Consider the following 23,157-nt stretch of genomic DNA (forward strand, 5'->3'; position numbering starts at 1 on the left):
GCCATGCTAATGGTTTGTCAATTTTATTTATCTTTTAAAAAAACCAACTTTTTGATTCATTGATCTTTTGTATTGTTTTTTTTTGGTTTCAATTTCATTCAGTTCTGCTCTGATCTTAATGCTTTCTTTCCATCTGCTAACTTTAGGTTTGGATTGTTTTTGTTTTTCTAGTTCTTTAAGGTGAAGTGTTAAGTTATTCACTTGCCATCTTTCCATTGTTTGAGGTGAGCATTTAATGCAACAAATTTCCCCCTTAATAGTGCTTTTGCAGTATCCCACAGATTTTGGTATGATGTGTCATTATTTTCATTAGTTTCAATTTGCGTGTTGATTTTGTATCTGCAACTTTGCTGAAATCATTCATCAACTCGAGGAGTTTTATTTTAGAGGTTTTAGGCTATTCAATGTATAGAATCATATCATCTGCAAACAGGGACAGTTTGACTTCATCCTTTCCAATCTGGATGCCCTCTATTTTCTTCTCTTCTCTGATTGCTCTGGCTAGTACTTCCAACACTATGTTGAATAGGAGTGGTGAGAGTGGGCATCCTTGTCTAGTTCCTGATCTTAAGGGAAAAGCTTTCAGTTTTTCCCCATTCAGAATGATATTAGCAGTGGGCTGATCATATGTGGCTTTAATTGTGTTGGAATACTTTCCACATATACCTAACTTTTAGAGAGTGTTTACCATGAAATAATGTTGAATTTTGTCAAATGCTTTTTCAGCATCTATAGAGATGATCATATGGTTTTTGTTTTTGCTTTTATGATGTGGTGTATCACATTTATTGATTTGAGTATGTGAAACCAAACTTGCATCCCTGGGATGAATCCCACTTGATCATGGTGTATAATTATGTATATGTGTTGCTGTATTCTGTTAGCTAGTATTTTGTTGAGGATTTTTGCATCTATATTCATCAAGAATATTGGCCTGTAGTTTTCCATTTTTGATGTATATTTGTCTGGTTTTGGTATCATGGTGATGGTTGCCTCATAGAATTAGTTTGGGAGAATGGCCTCTGTTTCAACATTTTGGAACAGTTTGTAGAGAATTGGTATGAGTTTCTCTTTGAAGGTTTGGTAGGACTCTGTAGTGAACCCATCTGGTCCTGGGTTTTTGTTTTTTGGGAGCCTTTTGAAAACAGCTTCAATCTCTTTTATTGTTATTGACCTGTTCAGATTTTCTGTATCTTCTTGCCTCAGTTTTGGTAGTTTGTATGTGTCCAGAAATTTATCCATTTCCTCCAGATTTTCAAATTTGTTGGCATATAGTTGTTTATAGTAGTTTCTAATGATTCCTTGTATTTCTGAAGTGTCAGTTGTAATATCTTAGCCTTGCTAAAGATTTGTCAATTTTATTTATCTTTTCAAAAAACCAACTTTTTGTTTCACTCATCTTTTGTATTGTTTTTAGGGTTACTATTTCATTTAGTTCTGCTCTAATCTTAATTATTTCTTTCACTTTGGATTTGGATTGCCCTTGTTTTTATAGATCTTTAAGGTGATCTGTGAGGTTATTTGTCATCTTTCCATTCTTCTGAAGTAAGCATTTAATGTGATAAATTTCCCCCTTAGTACTGCTTTTGCTGTATCCGACAGGTTTTGGTATGATGTGCCATTATTTTCATTTGTTTTCAGAAATTCTTCGATTTCCTGTTTAATTTTTTCTTGGACTCATATGTCATTAAGTAGAATGTTGTTTAATTTCCATGTGTTTGTATAGTTTCCAGAGGTTCATTTGTTATTGAATTCTAAATTTCATCCATTGTGATCAGAAAGTATAGATGGAATAATTCCAATTTTTTTGAATTTGTTCAGACTTGCTTTGTGACCTAACATGTGGTCTATCCCAGAGAATGTTCCATGTGCTGATGAGAAGAATGAATATTCTGAGGTTGTTGGATGGAATGTTCTGTAGATATCTGCCAAGTCCAATTGGTCTAGAGTGTTGTTTAGATCTTGTGTTTCTCTATTGATTTTTTGCCTAGATGTTAAGAGTGGCATGTTCAGGTCCCCTGCTATTATGGTGATTGTTATGTCTTCTGGATGGATAGATCCTTATTATCATTATACAGTGGCCTTCTTTATCTCTTTTTACGGTTTTTGCTTTAAAGTCTATTTTATCTGATATAAGAATAGCCACTCCAGCTCATTTTTCATTTCTATGTGTCTGATATATCTTTTCCATCCTTTCACTCTTAGTCAATGTGTATCTGTACAGCTCAGGTGAGTCTCTTGAAGGCAGCATATTGTTGAGTCCACCTTTTTAATCTAGTCAGTCTGTGTCTTTTGAGTGGGGAATTTAGTCCTTTTACATTTAGAGTTATTATTGAAAGGTGATGATTTATTCCTGGCATTTTACTGATTTTTGTTTAGATGTCTTAAGTATCTTTTGTTCCTTTCTTCCTAATTTTCTGTTTGTGTTCTGTATTTGTTGGTTTCTTGGGGTGGTAGGTATCCAGAAGAGTGATCCAGGGATAGCATGTGCAGTGACCTACAAGACTGTGCCACATGTGACATGGTGGCCAGTGTGGCTGGAACTGTTTGAGGGGTGAAGTGAAGGAGAGGAGGTCAGAGAGGCAAAGGTGGGCAGGTCCAGGTTATCTGTGGCTGCGTAGCCATTGGAAGAGATTTTATTTTTATCTTCGTGAAATGTGAAGCCATCGTCAAGGTTTGAGCAGCAGAGTGAAATGATCTGACTTATAGGTTTAAGGGATTTGTTAAAAAAGACTATGGGGGTGGGCAACAATAGAAGAAGAAAAACTAGTAAGGAGGCTATTTCAAAAATCAGGGGAGAGACAACTACTGATTACTTGGGGAGGGATGTGAGAAATGGTTGGGTTATGGATTTCAGCACAGGGTTTCCTGAGGGATTGAACAGTATTATGAGCAAAACAGAAGGATCAATGATACCATCAAGTTTTTTGCCCCAAGCAGCTACCAAGTGGCTTCACTATCAACTGAGGTGGGGAAGGCAGCAGGTGGAGCAGGAGTTCAGCTCTGGATGTGTTGAATTTAAGATATCTGCTAGGCATCTGAGAAGCTAAGGAGGTAAGGAATTGGGTGTATGAGTCTGGGGCTAGGAAACTGGTTCTGAGAGAGATATAATTTTTGTTTTTTGTCGGTATATATAGAAGACATTTAATGACATAAAAATAGATAAGTTTGCCAGGGTAATATGTATAGGTAGAGAAGACCCAAGAATGGAGTTCTAGGGCAGTCCCACATTAAGAGGTCATAGAGCTGCAGAGGAACTCCACTGAGAAGGAGTGAACTGGGAAGTCAGAGGGAAACCAGCAGAGAATGGTGCCCTAGTGGTCAAGTGAGGAAAGTGGAACAAGGAGAAAGGAATGCTCAGTTGTGTCAAGTGGGTAAGCATGGTTGCTGCTGATGACCTTGACAGCAGAAGTTTCCAAAAGATAGTTTCAGTGAATAACTGGGGCAAGAGCTTGGCTGGAGTGCACTCAAGAGAACATAGGAGGAAAAGGACAGTGAAAATAGACAGCTTTTTTGAGAATTTTTGCTGCAAAGGGGAGCAAATAAATAAGGCAGTATTTCACTGAGGGCATGGTTTAAAATTTTTTTGAATTGTGTTCTTTGCTTGTTTATTTTTTAAAGTAGAAGAAATCATAGCATAGTTGTAGGTCAATGGGAATGATCCAGAAGAAATAGAAAAATTGATGATATATGATGAGAGGGAAGAATTGCTGGATTGTTTCCCATATAGGGGAGAGAAGAAAGGAATTAAGGGCACAAGTGGAGGGAGATTTTACAAGAAAATAGACAGTTCATCTTTAGTAACAGGACAGAGGCAGTCTATGGGAACAGACACTGTTATGGGTGAGATATGGCAGGGTGGAGTCTGGGGAAACCCTCTTTCCAGTCACTTGAGCCAATGAACTTGGCTCAAGCCACTTCAAGATAGTTCCTGATATAACCAAACGTCTCTTGAGATAACAAGCAAGGAAAGTTAAGTAATTTCCCCAGGGTCAAATAGCTAATAATAGAGCAAAGGACTTAGTAAAGTGGCATCAGAGTCAGACAAACCTTGGATCTTATTTTTGACCACAAGTTTAGACTGACTCAGGCCTGTGAAGGGCTTCTTATTTATCATTCTTGCAGTTGTTTGTTGAGTGGCTAATAGGCGTCATATGGTAAAAAGCAAGAGTATGACAATGTCAATCAATGAAAGTTAGTTGGGTGCATTGCTAAATTATAGTAGAGGGCTTCTATTAGGTCAGAGATATCCAGGAAGACTTCTTTGAAGAGTGGCACTTGAGCTAAGAGGACAGGGATTAGGAGGAGCTAAGAAGGCAAAGGGCAGAGGAAAGAGCATTCAAAGCACTGAAAACAATGTTGGCCATTCCTTGTGTTGGGAGAGAGCATGGTAGCATAAGGTAGTGATAAAGGTTAGACAGCTGGAGCAGAGGTTCTGGGCTGAACTTGGTATGCAATGACCTGGAACACAGATGGGATCAGGTCAGGGGCTTCTAATATAGTATTTAAATGTAAATAGTAAGTGCTGTGAAGCACAAATACAGGGTGGCATGAGTATAAACGAAACATTGGTGGTAATAACACTTATGTCAGTTATAATGCTTCCATATATGTAATCTCATTTAGTTCTCACAGCCTAAATAATTTTTACTGTTTAAAAGAGGATGCTTCTATTTACATTTTACAGATGAGGAAACAACTCAAAGGGATTTTCTTGCCAAGACAGTACACCCAGTTGGTGTGAGGGCTGCAACTTAAATCCCAGCTGTCTGCTTTTTAAAGCCTCTCTCTTTTTTACTAAACAATGATTTTGTGAACATCTTCTAAAATGTGCAAAAAATGATAGATGATTGGGAACATGATCTTTTTTTTTTTTGTGACCTGCCGCACCGCGCCCAGCCAGTGAGAGCCATCCCTATATAGGATCCGAACCCGCGGCAGGAGCAGTGCTGCGTTCCCAGTGCTGACTCTCCCGAGTGCGCCACGGGGTCGGCCCGGGAACATGATCTTTTATAATATAACATAGAAAAAATCTTTATGAAATAATCTTAAGATTAATGATCAATGAAAAAATAAATAATCATGAATTAAAATATTATATATATACTTGGGTGAACAATTTTATGTAAAAAATATGATTTTATTCCTTTATTCTGTTTTTGAGATTTCCTCAATGTATAGGATCTTTAAGGTAAATGTAGTTTGGAAAATATAAGTCCTTTTGAAAATCAGCTTACATATCTGTGGTTTTAGAAGACAGAGATAAAATATAATTTGCATTATTAAATGACTTATTTCAATGGTAAAACTTCTACATCCTAAATTATAAATATTTTAAAAGATGAAACTGGCTTGTTTTGTACAGTACTTTTTCCTTATTGTAGTTTGCTTTTGAAAAAAAAATTTGAAGCCCAGCACTATCAATCACATTCTAAAGTTCACTGGAAAGACAGATAACAGTACAAGTGACTGTACCTGCAAACCTGTATGTGAGATCCTTCCCATATTCTGTTATATGGCTATAGATATTGATCATATATAAACTGAGAGAAATTTTCAAGTATTTCATAACAGTCTGTTATTTATTTTGCTATAATTTTGCAGGTTTAACTGAAATCCTTCTCTTAATAAAACTTCATGCTTGGTGCTGTTGTACAGATAATTAATTCCTTTTCTTGAGGGGGTTGTAATTTATTAACATATATATATCTAAAATAAAATTACATTGTTTTTGGCAAGATGGCTGACTAGAGGTGGCCAGACCTAACCAATAAAGAAAAAAAAGTCCAAAGCAAAAAGTAGATAGTCACCTGTAGAATGTCTAGGAGAAAATGATGGAATTTTGCAAAACAGTGAAGGAAAGCCCCCCAAGATCTGGAGACTTAAGACAGCAACATAGAAAGACAGGATTAGCATGGAGACTGGAGATACCTTGCACTGCTGGAACAAGGTAGGTGGGGGGTTGGTGGCCAGCACTCCCACTACAGATGCCTGCAAATCAGGCTGCCCTTGTGGACAGTGAGCATGGGGAATGGCTAAGAGCCCACGTGACTGTACTTTTCAAGAGGGGAAATACATGTTGAGTTCCCCTCAACCCTCCTCAGACCCAATTTGGCACTGGATGCTGCTATTTTGGGATAGGAGCCAGGGAAGCTCAGAGTCCTGTGGACCCAGTTGCCCTGCACACCCCAGCAGAATACATGGTAATTGAAGGGTGGGGTCTTGAAGAGATGATTAGATCGTGAGGACCATGCCCTAACAAATGGATTAATCCATTGAGGGCTAAATGGTTGTCATGGGTGTGGTTCTGTTGGCTTTTTAAGGAAGTGAGTGAGGAGATTAGCTCTTTCACTGCCCAGCATTCACACTATGTGATATCCTGCAGTACTGTAGTCACCAGCCACCACCAACAAGGCTCTCAGAGATGGGCTCCCTGGGCTTTGGACTTCCTAGCCTTTGAAACCACAAGCAATAAATATTGTTTCTTTATAAATTATCCAGTTTCAGTTATTTCTGTTAAAAGCAACACCAGACCCCAAACAACAGGAAACCAGTGAAATGCCTAAAGAGGAATCCCAAACTGCAACCTTAAGGAAACTCAGCATGGTGCAAGAAAAAATAGAAATTGCAATGAATTAAAAGAAAAAAACACAGGACATGTATGAGGAATTCAACAAAGAGATACAAACAATAAAAAAAAGAACTAAGCAGAAATCCTGGAACTGAAGAATTCATTCAACAAAATAAAAAATACAACCAACAGCTTAAGTAAAAGGCTAGAAAAAGCAAAAGAAAGAATTCCTGAACTAGAAGACAGTCTTATTGAATGAACCAGTTGGACAATAAATAAATAAATAAATAGACAGATAGATAGATAGATAGATAGATAGATAGATAAATAAATAAATGAAGAAAGCCTACAAGATCAATCAGATAACCTTAAACATACAAGCATCCATATTATGGGTGTACTGGAAGGGGAAGAAAGGAAAAGGCATTGAAAGCCAATTTAATGAAATAATTGCCAAAAGTTCCCAAGTTTTGGGGGAGATATGGTCTCCCAGATCCAAGGAGTTCAAAAGTCCCTGAACTGATTCAACCTAAAAAGGACATCTCTGATACCTATTACAGTCAAATTGTCAAAACCAAAGATAAAAGAATTCTAAAAATAGCAAGAGAAAAGCATAAACTCACCTGTAAAGGAATACTCATCAGACTAACAGCATACTTCTCAACAGAAACCCTACAGCCCAGGTGAGAGTAAAATGATATACTGAAAGTATTAAAATAAAAAAACTGCCAGCCAATAATACTGTATGCAGCAAGGCTATCCTTCAGAAATGAGGGGGAAATAATATCTTTCCAAAACAAAAACTGCAGAAGTTTATCACCATAAGACTGGTCCTAAAAGAAATCCTAAAGGGATTCTTACATCTATAATCAAAAGATGAATAACTATCCTTATGAATACACAAGAAAGAATAAAAACCATGAGTAGGACAGATATGCAAAGGAGAAAGAAAATGTATCTTATCACAAGAAAACACTGAACAGTAAGCACAAACAGTAAAAGGGAAAGAAAGGAAAAAAAGAAATATAAAAAAACATAAAAAATTAATAAAATGGCAGGAATAGGGCAATACATTTTAATAACAATCCTGAATATAAAATGGATTAAATTCTCCACCTAAATGATATAGACTGGATGAATGGATTAAAAATTACCCAACCATATGCTACTTGCAAGAAACTCACTTCACCAGTAAAGACATGTATAGACTAATGTTGAAAGGATGGAAAAAGATAGTCCATACAAATGGAAAGCAAAGATGAGCAGGAGTTGCCATATTCATATCAGATAAAACAGCCTTTAAACCAAGAACCATAAGAAGAGACAAAGAAGGACATTATATAATGATAAAAGGATCAATGCAGCAAGGAGATATAACCATCATAAATATATATGCACCCAACAACAGAGCACTCAGATATTTAAAGCAATTGTTATTGGATCTAAAGGGAGAGATAGATCTCAACACAATAATAGTTGGGGACTTTAACATACCTCTTTCAGCATCTAGACCAAAAAATGAACAAAGAAATATTGGATTTAAGTGGCATCTTAGATCAAATGGACCTGGCGGACATTTACAGAACATTTCATCCAACAAGTCCAGAATATACATTCTTCTCATCAGCATACAAATTATTCTCCAGGAAAGACCACATGTTAGGCCACAAATCAAGTCCTAACAAATTTAAAAATATTAAAATCATGTTGAGTATACTTTCAGACCACAGTGGAATAAAACTACAAATGAACAACAAACAAAACTTTGGAAACTATACAAATACATGGAAATTAAACAACGTGCTCCTGAACAATAAATGGGTCAAAAAGGTAATAAAGCAAGAAATCAAAAAAATTCCTTGAAACCAATGAAAATATAAGCACAACTTACCAAAACCTATGGAATACTGAAAAAGCAGTTCTAAGAGGGAAGATCATTGTAATAAGTGCTTACATAAAAAAAGCTGAAAGATCCCAAATAAACAACCTAACATTATACCTCAAGGAACTAGAAAAGCAAGAAAAATCTAACCCCAAAATTAGTAGATGGAAAAAAAATAATACATAACAGAGCAGAGCTAAATGAAATACAGACAAAAAAAAAAAAATGATGCTACAAATCAACAAAACAGTTGTGTTTTTTAGAAGATAGACAAAAGTGACAAACCATTAGCCAGACTAATCAAGAAAAGTCCCAAATATCAAAAATTATAAATGAAAATAGAGACATTTCAACTGTTTCCACAGAAATGCAAAGAATCATTAGAGACAATTATGAATAACTATATGTAAACAAATTTGAAAATCTAGAGGAAATGGATAAATTTCTGGACATGTACACCTTAACAAGATTGAACCAAGAAGAAATAGAAAACCTGAACAGACCAATAACAAGTAAGAAGACTGAATCAGTAATCAACAATCTCTCAACAAAGAAAAGCCCAGGACTGATGGCTTCATCGCTGAATTCTACCAAACTTTTAAAGAAGATTTAATACCAATTCTTCTCAAACTGTTCCAAAAAATTTAAGCAGAGAGTATTCTCCCAAACTCATTCTATGAGGCCAGCATCACTCTGATACGAAAACCAGACAAAGACACAGCAACAACAAAAAAAGAAAACTACAGGCCAATATTCCTGATGAACTTAAATACAAAAATTCTCAACAAAGTTCTAACAAGCAGAATCCAATAGCACATCAAAAATGATTATACACTGTGATCAAGTGAGATTCATCCCAAGGATGAAAGGATGGTTCAACCTATATAAAGCAGTGAATGTGATACACCACATCAACAAAATAAAAGATAACAATGATACGATCATTTCAACAGATGAAGAAAAAGCATTTGACAAAATTCAATATCCCTTTATGATAAAAACTGTGAACAAATTAGGTACAGAAGGAAAGTATCTCAACACAGTAAAAGCTATATATGACAAACCTACAGCTAACATCACCCTGAATGGGGGAAAGCTGAAATCTTAGAATGGGAACAATGCAAGGATGCCCATACTCATTACTTCTATTTAAAATAGTATTTGAAGTTCTAGCTAGAGCAATTAGGCAAGAGAAAGGAAAAAGGGCATCCAAAGTAGAAAATAAAGAAGTCAAATTGTCCCTATTTGCAGATGATAGAAAAACCTAAACACACCACCAAAAATCTCTGAGTTGATACACAAGTTCAGTAAAGTTGCAGGATATAAAATCAGTATACAAAAGTCAGTAGCATTTCTATACACCAGCAATGAACTAACAGAAAAAGAAATCAAGAAAGCAATCTTATTTACAATAGCTACCAAAAAATAAAATACCTAAGAATAAATTCTAACCAAGGAGATGACAGATCTCTACAATGAAAACTATAAGACACTGATGGAAGAAATTAAAGAGGACACAAAAAAATGGAAAGATGTTCCATGTTCATGGATTGGTAGAATTAATATTGTGAAAATATCCATTCTACCCAAAGTGATCTATAGATGCAATGAGTTCCCTCATTGCATCTGTATTACTAATGACGATCTTCACAGAAATAGCATAAGCAAATATAACATTCATTTGGAACAAAAGAACTCAAATAGCCAAAGCAATCCTGAGCAAAAAGAGTGAAGTGGGAGGCATTACACTACCTGGCTTCAAATTACACTGAAAAGCTGTAGTAACCCAAACATCACGGTACTGGCAAAAAACAGACACTTGGACCAGTGGAACACAATAGAAAGCCCAGATATAAACCTGTGTACTTACAGCCAATTGATCTTTGATAAAAGCTCTATACACACACATTGGCAAAAGGACAGCCTCTTCAACAAATGGTGCTAAGAAAGCTGGATATCCATGTATAGAAAAATAAAACTAGGACCTTATCTCTCACCATATACAAAAATCAACTCAAATGGATTAAGCACTTAAATGAAGACCTGAATCTATAAAACTTCTAGAAGAAAACACAAAGGAAGTGCTCTAGGGCATAGGAGCAGGCAAAGATTTTATGAATAAGACCTCAAAAACACAAGCAACTAAAGTAAAAATAAACAAATGGGATTACATCGAACTAAAAAGCTTCTACACAGCAAAGGAAACAATCTGTAGAGCAAAAGACAACCTGTGGAGTGAGAGAAAATGTTTGCAAACTATGTGTCTGACAAGGGGCTAATTTCCAGAATATTCAAGGAAGTCAAAAACTAAATTAACCCAATTAAAAAATGTACAATGGAGCTCCATAGACATTTCTCAAAAGAAGACATACAAATTGCCAACAGGTATATGAAAAAAGGATCAACATCACTAATCATCAGGAAATGCAAATCAAAACCACACTGAGATACCGTTTCACTCCAGATAAACGGGCTGTTATAAAAAAAGACAGAAAATAACAAATGCTGGCAAGGATGTGGAGAGAAGGGAACCCTTATATATTTTTGGTGGGATTGTAAATTAGTACAGCCATTATAGAAAACAGTATGGAGGTTTCTCAAACAACTAGAGATAAAACTACCCTTTGACCCAGCAATCTCAGTACTGGATATACATCCAAAGGAATGGAAAACATCACATGAAAGGAATACCTGCACCCCATGTGCAACACAGCTCTGTTCATAATAGCCAAGATGTGGAACCAACCTGAATGCCCATTGACGGACAATTGGATAAGGAAAATGTGGTGTGTGTATATTTATATATACACACACCATGGACTACTACTCAGCCATAAAGTGTGAAATTCTGACATTCGCAGCAACATGGATGAGTTTAGAGAAAATTATTTTAAGTGAAATAAGCCAGGCATAGAAAGAGAAACACCACATGTTCTCACTCAGATGTGGGAGCTAAAAAAAGAGAACCAAACAAAGCAAGCAACCAAACAACCAACAAAAACAAATAAATAATAATAATAAGTTGTACTGTTAAAAGGAGAGAGAACTATGGTTACTAGAGGTAGGAAAGTGGAGCAGGGAGGAGGGATAGTGAAAGGTTGATTAGTTGACACAAAAGTTCAGTGAGATGTCGGGTCGGCCACCTGCCCACCCGAGCAGCCCTAGCCTCATTATCAGTCTCTCCCTTGGTGGGCCAGCGAATTGCCTGGATTCCTCTTTCCCTCCGGTCCCCATTGGAAGGAGACGGGGGAAGAGAGCTGTGAAGAGAGGTGATCACACCGCCGGCTCCAACCAGCCCGGTTAAAGGACACTCAGATGCTGCACGGGTTCTATTGAGCAGTTCCGTTTATTATCACACAAGCACTTGCTTTTAAAGGCAAATGGGGAAGGGAGGTTTTTTTTACATCCTCCAATCAGCTTAAAGGTTACAAGAGCATGCGTCCTGTCTCAATGCCTAGCTATTGCAATCATGCAGTGTTCACAAGCGTGGAAGCGCTGTATTTGGCCAATAAGGGCTAAGGCAAGGTTCCCGCAGACACTCCCACCCTATTTCCTCCCAGTGCTGGCTTAGGCTGCCACGTTAATACGCCCTTGTGGGCCCATAATGGCCCCGCTTGTAATGTCACTTAAGGTGGCGTTAGTTTTTAAGGCCTGACAGTGAGATAGGAAAAATAAGTCCTACTGGTGTACAGTTGGTGCAGAAATCTATAATCAATAATGTTTTACTGCATGTAACCAAATGACTAGAAGAGAGATCAAATGTGCACATCACCAAGAAATGATTAAGTTTTGCAACAATGAATAGACTAATTGCCCTGAACAGACCAACACACATCGTATACATGTATTGAAATACAACTCTGAACCTCATAAATATGTACAATCAATGTGTTTCAATAAAAAATTAAATTACAATAATGTGAAGCAGAATGTAAATGGCAATGAGAATAGCTGTCATTCATTGAACAAATAGTCTAGGTTCTTTCCGTGTGTTAGCTCTAATTCTGTCCACAATACTGAATGGTAAAAATTACAAACAAAGAAATGGAAGGTCTGAGCCATTAGACATCTAGCCTCTGGTTATGTATCAAAAAGGGTAAAGCCAGGCCTAAAATCTTATCGTATAAAGTGGTTTTATATTTATTTATTTATTTTTATCTTAAATGTTTTCTTTTTATTTACAAAAGTGAAATGAACTCATTGCAGAAAATTAGAAAATACGTAAAGATAAAAGAGAAATAAAAATTTTCTGAGCTTGCCAGAGATAGTCACTATTCACATTTTAGAATGTTCTTGTATTTATATACTTGTGTTTTTGTGTGTATAATTATACTTATGTGTGTGAATGTGTGTCCGTATTTATTTATTTTCGTGGTATAAAATTGTGTCACTTTAGATTAGACAAGTGCTTTTCCACTTAATGGTTTTTCATAAGTATTTTTCAGTTATCAAATAAGTTCTGATAACCTGATATTAGTATTTCTGTAACATTTCATGTTAAAGTTTGGCCATGACTTATGTAAATTTTCTTTCATAAGATTTTATATTTTCAATATTATTCTATTATAAATAATTCTGCATTAAATCTCCTTGTATAGCAAATTTGGTTCATCACTGATTTTCTCCTTAGAGTATTCTGGGAGGAGGAATTATACACTCAATTAAAGTGTATGAATACCTTTAAGAGTCTTAATGCAAATCACTAAATTGTACTGGTGTTTAGGCATCTTTAGTCCTCTTGGGGAGATCCAGGGAGGCTCCGTTCAGGTCAGGGGAGTTTGAACAGTATATTTAGCTCAGCATGCATTACTTGAATATATATTATGTAGCAAGGGCTCTCTTAGGCATTGGGAAACAGAAACAGAAAAAGACAGTCCAGCTCCAATCAGACATATTGAGGAGAGGTAATGTGATTCTTCTGTACTTTCAGTGATGACTTACTCTCAGGATCAGTTCTCAATGAACTTTAGTTGAAGGAATAAATAACACAATTTGAAGGTTAATATTATCCCAATTTTGAATTTCCTTTAAAATAGAAACATGCATAGATGTAAATGTTTAACTTTTGTGTGTCGCAGACAGTCATCTAAAAGATAATCTTAGCTTTTCAAATACTTCACCCTTTTCAAAGCCAATGTTTAAATGAAGATAGCAAAATTTGGTTTGGAAGTCTTCATTAGATCATTCCCCAAAGATTCGTAATTGTGGCAACTGCTCTACCTGCCAGCTGGAAGAGTTTTCCTTTTGGAGTTGTGTGTTTATTCTACAATATGGAATATAATCTGAAAAGGAAGTTCAAGACCTACCATTGCAAGGAGACTGGACATGTTGAAACTGATAAGACCTCAGGAGCAGGTGAACAGCAGGTGTCCAATCTGTGGATCCTTCTACAATGAGTATAAACAAATGAAGTCTCATCTCTCAGTTTCACTCTCCCATCAGTTGGAAAATTAACAAGGCACTATTCAGAGTGCAGAGGATGCACTAGCCGGAAAAGGCTCTGTACCTTTTCTTTTCTTTTCTTTAAAACGTAAATATTAGCTGCTGGGCTTATCAGTCTGTGGTGCACTTTGGGGCTTTAAATGCTAAACCACATTTTCTATCTTTGAACTAATTCTAATTAGTTTACCAAACCAAACTGTGTAAGGTTTATCTGTGAAAAGTCAAATAATCACTAAGTATTGAATCCTTGGGCCAGTAGTCCTTAACAGAATTCCTCTGTGCTACAGAATGTATTTAACTTCCTCCACCGGAGGCAGGATTATAAAAAAATAAGCATTTAATATAGGTCCAGTCCACAGTCCTTTATCTGTAATCCCAAAGTCAAAACAACTCTGAAAACAGGTTTGTTAAAAAACTGAGACAATTTACGTAAAATACCATATCCTCAGTGTTCAGTGAGATTAGTTTTGAAAATTATGTACACCTTTATAATTTCTCATCCAAAACAAGATATAAACCATTTTTATTACCCCATAAAGTTTACTTATGTTACAAGCTGACCCCTTTTCCCCACAGTCCTCTCAGCAATGACTTTCTGATTTTTATTACCACAGTTTTCCCTATTTGGGGGTTTCATATAAACAGTTATATAGCATGTTCCCTTTTGTGATTGAATTCTCTCATTCGAAAAAGTTTTGAGATTCATCTATATTGTATCAGCAGTCTATTCTATTCTTTTTGTTTGTTTGTTTCATTCCGTTACATAAATATAATACACCTTGTATGTTCTTCTGTTGATTAAATTTGGATTGGATGACCATTGTGATCCAAGTCTTTTTGTGGGCATATATTTTCATTTTTCTTGGTTGAATATCTAGGGATGGAACTGCTGGGTCATACAGTACATATTTAGATTACATAAATTAGGAAGTATGTAATAATTCTCTGAAGGTTGCATTTTGTATTACTACCAGCAGAGTATTAGAGTTTCAGTCATTCCTCCTAACTGACATTTGGCACTGTTCGGTCTTGGTCTTTTGGACTTTGGGCCTTCGAGGAGATGTGAAGTGATATCACATTGTGGCTTTAATTTGTGTTGTCTGATGATTCATGATATTAAGCACTTTTATATGTGCTGACTGGCCATTTGTAAGTTCTGCTTTGTGAAGTGGCTCCCCAACCCCCCTTTTTTTTGCCCATTTTCTACAGGACTTTTAAAATAATTGATTTGTTAGAGTTCTTTGTATATTTTGGAAACAAGTCCTTTGCCAGGTACATGTATTGCAAATATTATTTTCCCAGTCTGTGACTCATGCCTGTTAATTGCAAACTGAACATTTAAAAATAAATTTTAATAAATTCATTTAGCAGTACATGCTGACTTGAAATAATATATATAGCTGTTTAGTCTTTATTTATGCCACCTAGTATAAATATTCAGGTGTTTCACCGCAAAAATATCAATATGCTTAATTACACGGTATTTCACCAGAACACGCTGGGGGAATTATGACATGTATAAAACATGCACTCTTTCTTTCTATAATCGGGAACATTTTAAATTTCAAAAACATTAGTCCTGAGAGTTCTGAAGAAGGGATTGGCAACTTATAAGCCTCAGCATGTCCTTGGATAGATGTAATGTTACTGGACCAGTGAATGGAACACTTGTGGCAAAAGTGTTGGCATCTTGTATTAAACTAATTCATTTAATTACCATTATTATGAAAAAAAATTTATAGAAGTCATGTATTTTCAATTATAAACTTCTGGAAGTCATAAGACATGTTATTTTCTATATTTTTCAATGTGCATCTAAACAAGAGAAATATAGAAAATTAAATTAAATTAATTAAATTATAAAAGTAAATTAAATTTCTTTATTATAGTGGTATACTGAAAAATAAAATTGATTTCTCATTGTAAATTGTTCAGCATTGGCTATAGGAGCTTTAACCTCTGACTTGATAATTCTTTACATATTTTCTTACTTTGGTATATTTTGCTTTAGAAATCTATTCCTCAAAAGAACATTAACCAAAATATCCAACTGTAATAGCAGCAAGAGTGTATTTGACTAACTTCTAGTTTTAGATAGTTAGCATTTGAATGCTGATGAGATGGCAAGCTCTGCAAAACCAAGAGCAATAATTAGTAAAACAGCAAAATATGTTTCTGAGTTCTCATACATATGGTCATTTAAGATGTGGAACTGGGTAATGCTAAGAACTCTCAATTCTTTTAAGTTATATCAAAATATGCAAATAATTTTGATTAGGTTGACTACCAAAAATTCCTTCAGCAGAGAAGTTATTAAAAATAATTTTGATTTTTTCTTTTTTCAGTTTTAACTTAAACTATTTTTCAGTCAAAAAGACCTCTTATTGCATTTGCATGTCTTTTCTGTTTGTTTGTTTTTTGTTCTGTATGAGAAAACATTATGTATTCAATGCACTCGGTTGAGTTTTGATCATTTATTTGGACTGCTTTTGAAAGATTAAATATATCAACTCTACATCATGATATCCATTTCATGAATTGTAAAACAGTAACTCCCTGCTTGTTAGAAAGTGTTTCACTCTTTCTTGTGTTTCATAATCATTTTTTAACAATGTCAAAGAAACTTTAAAAATATTTGCAAAGGGAATTGACTAGGTGGTTGGAAAATAGTTTACATCTTTCAAGATATTCACACCTCATAAACCTACACTATTGAAACATGGGATACGTATAGCAAATTTTGTTCTTTTCTGTATAACATTTAAGGCTATACAAACTAGATGTATTTTAAAAAGGAATTTCTCTGTTATTTCTCTTTACTTTGGACAAAGATGAAGTAGCTCTAAAAAGAATGTGGTAGATACACTGTGCATTTTAATTCTACATTAACGAATTAGAACAAATTGAAGAATTTCCATTTTTTGTACCAAAGTTTTCTTAAGTGTATATGCCCACTTGTTAAGTCAGAAAGATAATGGTCAAAGAGAGATTATTATTATTTTTTTTCTGTTAATCGAAGCACCAAAACTATAAATTAAAAAACACATAACTTTTCCAAAAAATACAACATTGCTTGTATTTGTTAAAATACATCAACAGATAGACAGAATGAACACCTGTGGCTAAAATGAAACACACCAAACCTACAAAGCAGAACCAAACAGCTGTAGCAGGATGAGGGGTTAGCTATGAACCCCACGCTCACATAGATAGGTCACTAATTGCCACAAGCTTTTTCTTTCCTCTAAGTGAGCAGAAACCAGTACCTGGAAAACACTGTCCAAACAACTACAACTGGAAATTCCCCAACGTACCTGGACAGAGCACCTGACACCAGCCAACTGACCCCCCTTTTGTGGTCCCGTCACAACTCTGATTGGACTTCTTTCGTGACAAAGTGCAGCACGCCCCACACCAGCTGGGAAATGTTTACAGAGACTGTGCATAGACCATCTTTGTGCCCTATGGCTCACCTTTTGACAAAAAGAGCCACATTCCACTTCACTTTAATATTAAAACCCCACCCCAAAATAAACATGCAGAGTATGCTCCTTATGCATGCTTACCCACTGCGCACGCGCTTGGCCTCCCTCATAAATATTCATAGAATTTCCCCAAACCTGCTAAATCCGTATGTAAGACTGACCCTGTGAGACGTCAAACGCTAGCCTCCCCTTCCCTTTCTCGGAGCACGTACTTTCGGTTTTCCCAGGAGGCTGCATCCCTCAATCTGCAGATTGCCTCTCTCTCTGAAAATAGTTTTCCCCTTTCCTTCCTCCCTAGATCTCATGGTCTTTTGTCACAGAATCATTGTTATGCAATGAATCGTGTTGCCCCACATTCATAGGTTGAAGCCTCAACCCCTAGACCCCTTCAGAATGTGGATGCATTTGTAGATAGAGCCTTAAAGAGGTGGTATATTTAAGTGGATCCCTAATCCAATCTGACTGGTGTTTTATAATAAGAAGATATCAGGACATACGGAGGGACACCAGAGATGCCTCGGTACAAAGAAAGACCACGTTAAAGATGCAGCAAGAGGGTGGCCTCCTGCAACCAAGGAGAGAGACCTCAGAGGAAACCAGCCCTGCTGGCACCTTTATCTTGACTTCCAGCCTCCAGACAAGAGAATAAATTTCTGTTGTTTAAGGCACTTGGTCTGCAGTATTTTGCTGTGGCAGGCTGGGCACACTAATACAATCATCAAGCTAGAAAAAAAGTAAGCTAGCCTGGAAAAGGGAAGAGGAGGAAAAAAAAAAAAAAAGTAAAGAAAAGGGAAAATTACAAAAAAAAATTTCTTACCTTGGAAATTGTGTGATTATGTGCCTTTTCAACTCTCTCATACCATTGGTCTTTGAAAAGATAATAGAAATTGAAGAAATGGGAGGTAGGGGCTTTCTTCAATTAGATGGTTCTTATACCAAATATCTCCCACTAGTTTAATAAGGCAAGTTAGGAGTAAGGATGAGTAAACGAGTAAATGTACCAGTGTTTGTCAACATTCCTTGGGCTCATGTTTACCACTTCGAGGCAGGGTCATGGCTAGAAAGCAAGCAGAAATCCAGTGCCTCCTCTTGACTAGTAAACATTACAGGACTTGACCGAACACATGGTTTTGTAAGACAAAATACATTCAATGAACACTAGGAAAAACACATTGAATTTACCAGTATTCTTTTAATGTGCTCATTAAATCAAATGTTGAATGTTTACACCATAAACTTTAAAACTGTACTGTCCAGTATGGTAGCTGCTAGCCAGATGTGACCACTTAAATTTAATTAAAGCAAAATCACAATTTAATTAATTAAATAAAATAAAATTTTAATTAAATTGAATTTAATTGAAATTTCAGTTCCTTAGTCACATCAGCTGTATTCGAAGTGACTAACGGCCACATGTACCCAGTGGCTACCATATTGAACAGCAAGATATGGAATATTTCCATCATCTCAGAAAGTTCTAGAGACAGTACTGCTTTTGAATATAAAATTTGGCCAAGTTTATAGATATAACAAGCAATAAGCACTTTAATGTTTTAATTCCCTATATAACTTGTACTTATTTTGCAGTTTTTCTCTGTCTCAGGGAACACATGATTTCCCTTTGCTTGGCTTTAAAACAGTAACAGGAGTTTTAATATATACAAAAAATGATACATCAGCAACTTCTGAGTGAAAGCAAATGTGGTCAGGAGGGAATCCTCTACTATTTTTTTTCTCCCAGAGAGATCAACTTTCACACAATGTGAAAAATTGTTTCAGTTGGCCCCACCCTTACTATTCACTTGACACATCTGCTCCCCTCGTGGAGGCATCAGAAGGACTCGTGATGAGTGCTTCCAGTGGTCTCAGGTCATTTTCCAGCATGATTGGAGTGACAGAAGATGTGGCACAGTATAACCCGGCAACTGCCCATCCAGCCCAGCATCATGCCCCCCACCGTGGCAACTACCAAAGCATCAAAGTAAAGCACAAATTCCTCCCAACACGTTTAATTGTGCAATCCTACACCGGGGAAATGTTTTCTCTGACCCAGACTGGTAATCAGCTTATGCCCTAAAGCATGAGAAAAGGGTCATTAATTATACAGTGAACTGGATTTTAAAAGGATCACTTCGGTATGGAAAACGGAATGCAAACTGCCTTTAACTAATGTGTTTCTTCCATAAAAGTGTAACATGGGAGTCTTTATACTCTTTCTTATTTTAAAAAGAAAGAAATAGTGACCCCTAATTAAGAATAGTGCTGGCAGGCAGTATAGAGAATAGAGGGTCAGAATGAAATGCAGTGGGTTGAAACGGAGGCGATATCTGTGCTTTGCTCTCTTTTCTTTTAACTGCAAACTATATAAAGGTGTTAGGGCTTACAGAGCTTTTTATAGTTTTGTTTTATAGCTCTAGGAATGGACTATGGGGATTTAACCCCCTTCACCCCTAAGAAAACTGTGAACTTTCCCATCTGAATCTGGTGGGGGTAGGGGGTAGGGGATCGGGGGTGCAGGGGGGAGCAGAGAGGCATGAAGAGAAAGATTGCTTTTTCTCACTTTCCACGAACTACCCCAAAGCTGAAGGGAGTGGTCGCCATCCTTATGGATCTTTCCTTTTGCACCCCTCAGTGAAGATCAGACACCTAGGACTGCTGTGATTGGAGAACTCCCATCCTGCCCAGGGCATGCCATCAAGCAGCTGATGTCACCATAGTCTCAGAATCTGCGGAGAGGCTGGGTCAGGCCTGGCATAGAAGGGGAGGTGGGTGAATGTTGTCTGTGGCAAAGTTTCTTTCTACTCAAGGAGCTACCACGGCCTCTAATGCTGTCTCCTGGCTGTGAGGGCTGGTCCCCCCCACTGTGGAGATAGTGTGGCTTTAGGGTGAGCACTTTGGCTGCAAACTACAGGCGTCAAACTTTCATGCTGCTTCTGTTATAACTAGCTGGAAAATCACTTAGCCTTCCTCAATTTCTCCTATTTCTTTATCTATAAAACAAGGATAATAAAATCTATCCCACCATGTTACTCTGAGGAAAAATAAAATGAAATATGTGTGCGTCACTGGGTACAAAGTTACACTTAGACAGGGAGAATAAGTTCTGGTGTTTTATTACCCAATGGGGTGACTAACTAATCACAATGTAGTATATACTTCAAGAGAGTGAGAAGAGAAGATTTTGAATATTATCACCATAAGAAAATGATAACTGTTTAAAGTGATGGATATGGCAATTACCCTAATTTGATTATTATACAATGCATAGATGCATTGAAACATTACACTGTACTCCACAACTATGTACAATTTTTATGTTTCAATTATAAATAAAAATAATCATAAAAAAATAAAGCTCATTGAAAAAACTTGAAATATACGTGCAAAACTCTCTGGCACATTTGTTAGCTCCGAATCAATGGTAGCTGTTATAGTTGTGACTATTTTGTGGGTGCCCTACCTGGGTGGTGCCACAGATTCCCAGTATCACCTTTGCCCACCTTTGCCATATCCTATTTACTTAGGACTCTACCTTTAGCATTCTAAGATGACTACTGGGCTTAGACAGATTATTTTTGTCGAAAAAGTAAATGTTTATATTTTTCCACTCGGAGCTTCCCCTCTACACCCTCTAAGAAAGGGTCTGCTGTTTCCATACCAATTCTTTTATTTTGGGCTTTTGTGACACAATAGTGAAATTGAGTAGGAGCCAAAAGGGGACTCCACGTGGTGGTGAGTAAAGAGGAGGGGAATACTTAGGCCAGAGTCAGAGGCCAGAGTTGGGAGAATTTTGAAGGTGAAGGTAAAGAGCATCTGTGGATGCAAAAGAAAGAGATGTGAGAAGAAAGGGGAATTACAAGAAATGTTGCAGTGAGTAATAATGTAAGACAAAAATGCAAGAGCAAATATAAGACAAAAAACTTATACTCTTCTGAACTCACTTGCCCAAGTACGTGCTTTTGACTTCACCACCACGCTGATATCAAACACCATAGTCATTTCTCCAGTGGGGTTTGCAACTAAGCAAATGGTTAACTGATCTGTGCAACCGTGTTTGCAGAGGGTGGAGACCTCTCACCTCACCTGTGGTTACACATGGACTTGGTCAATGGGAGACTTTACTGTCTGAGGCACTAGTGACTTCATCAGGAGCTCTTTCAGACAGGAGAAAGATACTAAGAGCAATTCTTTACCCCTCTGGGTACCGATGGAATACCTCCTATCAAACTGTGAGGCAGCTTTCTATTCTTAAACGGAGCATGGGGGAGACAGGAAGGCTTGGGGCTAGACACTTTAAACGTGGGAAATTTTATGAGACATTAACAGCTTGAGTGGAAAGCGCCTTGTTGCTAGTGCTGGCCACCTTCAGGACACACCCAAGGATGATCTGGTTTGAGAATACCCTTTCCAATTTGCCCAGCACCATTTGTTCATTTTTCAGTTTACAGAAAGCGGGTGCTCGGAGACCTTGATGTTCAGTATCATCCTCAGTTTACTAGATCATGCTGCTCCTCCTTTCAGTCATGTAGAATTGCAAGAAAACTGTAAAGATGGTTTTAAAATCCCAGTGGCATCATGTTAAGACCTTCAGAGGGCCTTAAGAGCTGAAAATTTTGTGTACACACTTCCACACGTAATTCAAAATGAAACAATTCTAAATTATAAAAGAAGACTAAGCTAGTGCAATAGAATTCTGCTTTTTTTAAAAAAAAAAATTAACTACTTTGATGCTTCTAATGGAAATATCAGTAATATTCCTTCAAAAATAGTTTGGGGTCTCCAGTTTGTTGGCACACTACGTATGGTTGCAGGCTAACCTCTTACTAATTTATTGCATTGTAGCTGACTTGTAGTTTGAGAAAGTAGATGAAGAATGATGCCAATCACATTGAAACAAGATACCCTGTCGTATATAACTATGTGAGATGGGGTCTCTGATTCTAGTGTGTTAACCCTAGTTGTAAGTCATTACAGTTTTTAAACTAAATCAGGTAATCTAGCGTATTTGTTATTTTGTGTCTCTGGTACCACAAAAGGCTTTTTCTTTTTCTTTTCTTTTTTTTTTTAAAGATGACCGGTAAGGGGATCTTAACCCTTGACTTGGTGTTGTCCACACCACACTCAGCCAGTGAGCGAACCGGCCATCCCTATATAGGATCCGAACCCGCAGCCTTGGTGTTATCAGCACCACACTCTCCAGAGTGAGCCACGGGCCGGCCCCAAAGGGCTTTTTCTTTATGCTAAGCTCCAACCCCATTTCTCCTAAATAAGCCTTTTTGGAAGCATCCACCATGATATTACATAAAAAATATTTTAAAAATTCCTTTTCAATTTTCTCCAAGTTATATTGCCTGAGTTCAGAAAATTGATAAAATAATCCTTGTTCAAGTAAAGATGTTATTACTGTGATAATGGTAATAATATCACAAATAACTAACATTTGCATTGTACTTTATAACTTACAAAAAATATGCTCTTTTCATTTGAACCTCATACCAGTCATGGGATGTAACAGGAGAGTCCTGTAAAAGAGTTAATGAGCAAATTTCCTTCACACGTTAACAGGGACTTTCTGGAGATAGAATTTCTTGACACCAAAGATCAAAGCACTGTTGCTAGCTTATAATCATAACTTTCTTTTGAAAGGGGCAACAGAGAGCCCTCACTGGCACTATAAAGAACACACGGTAAAAATGTACAATATTCCTTTTCATAGAGTCCTTTTCCTTTAAGACCCAAGGTAATTGTTACCTCCTCTGTGAAGCCTGCCTCACTGC

The sequence above is a fragment of the Cynocephalus volans genome, chromosome 11, assembly GCF_027409185.1.
Source record: "Cynocephalus volans isolate mCynVol1 chromosome 11, mCynVol1.pri, whole genome shotgun sequence".
Classification (NCBI taxonomy): Eukaryota; Metazoa; Chordata; class Mammalia; order Dermoptera; family Cynocephalidae; genus Cynocephalus; species Cynocephalus volans.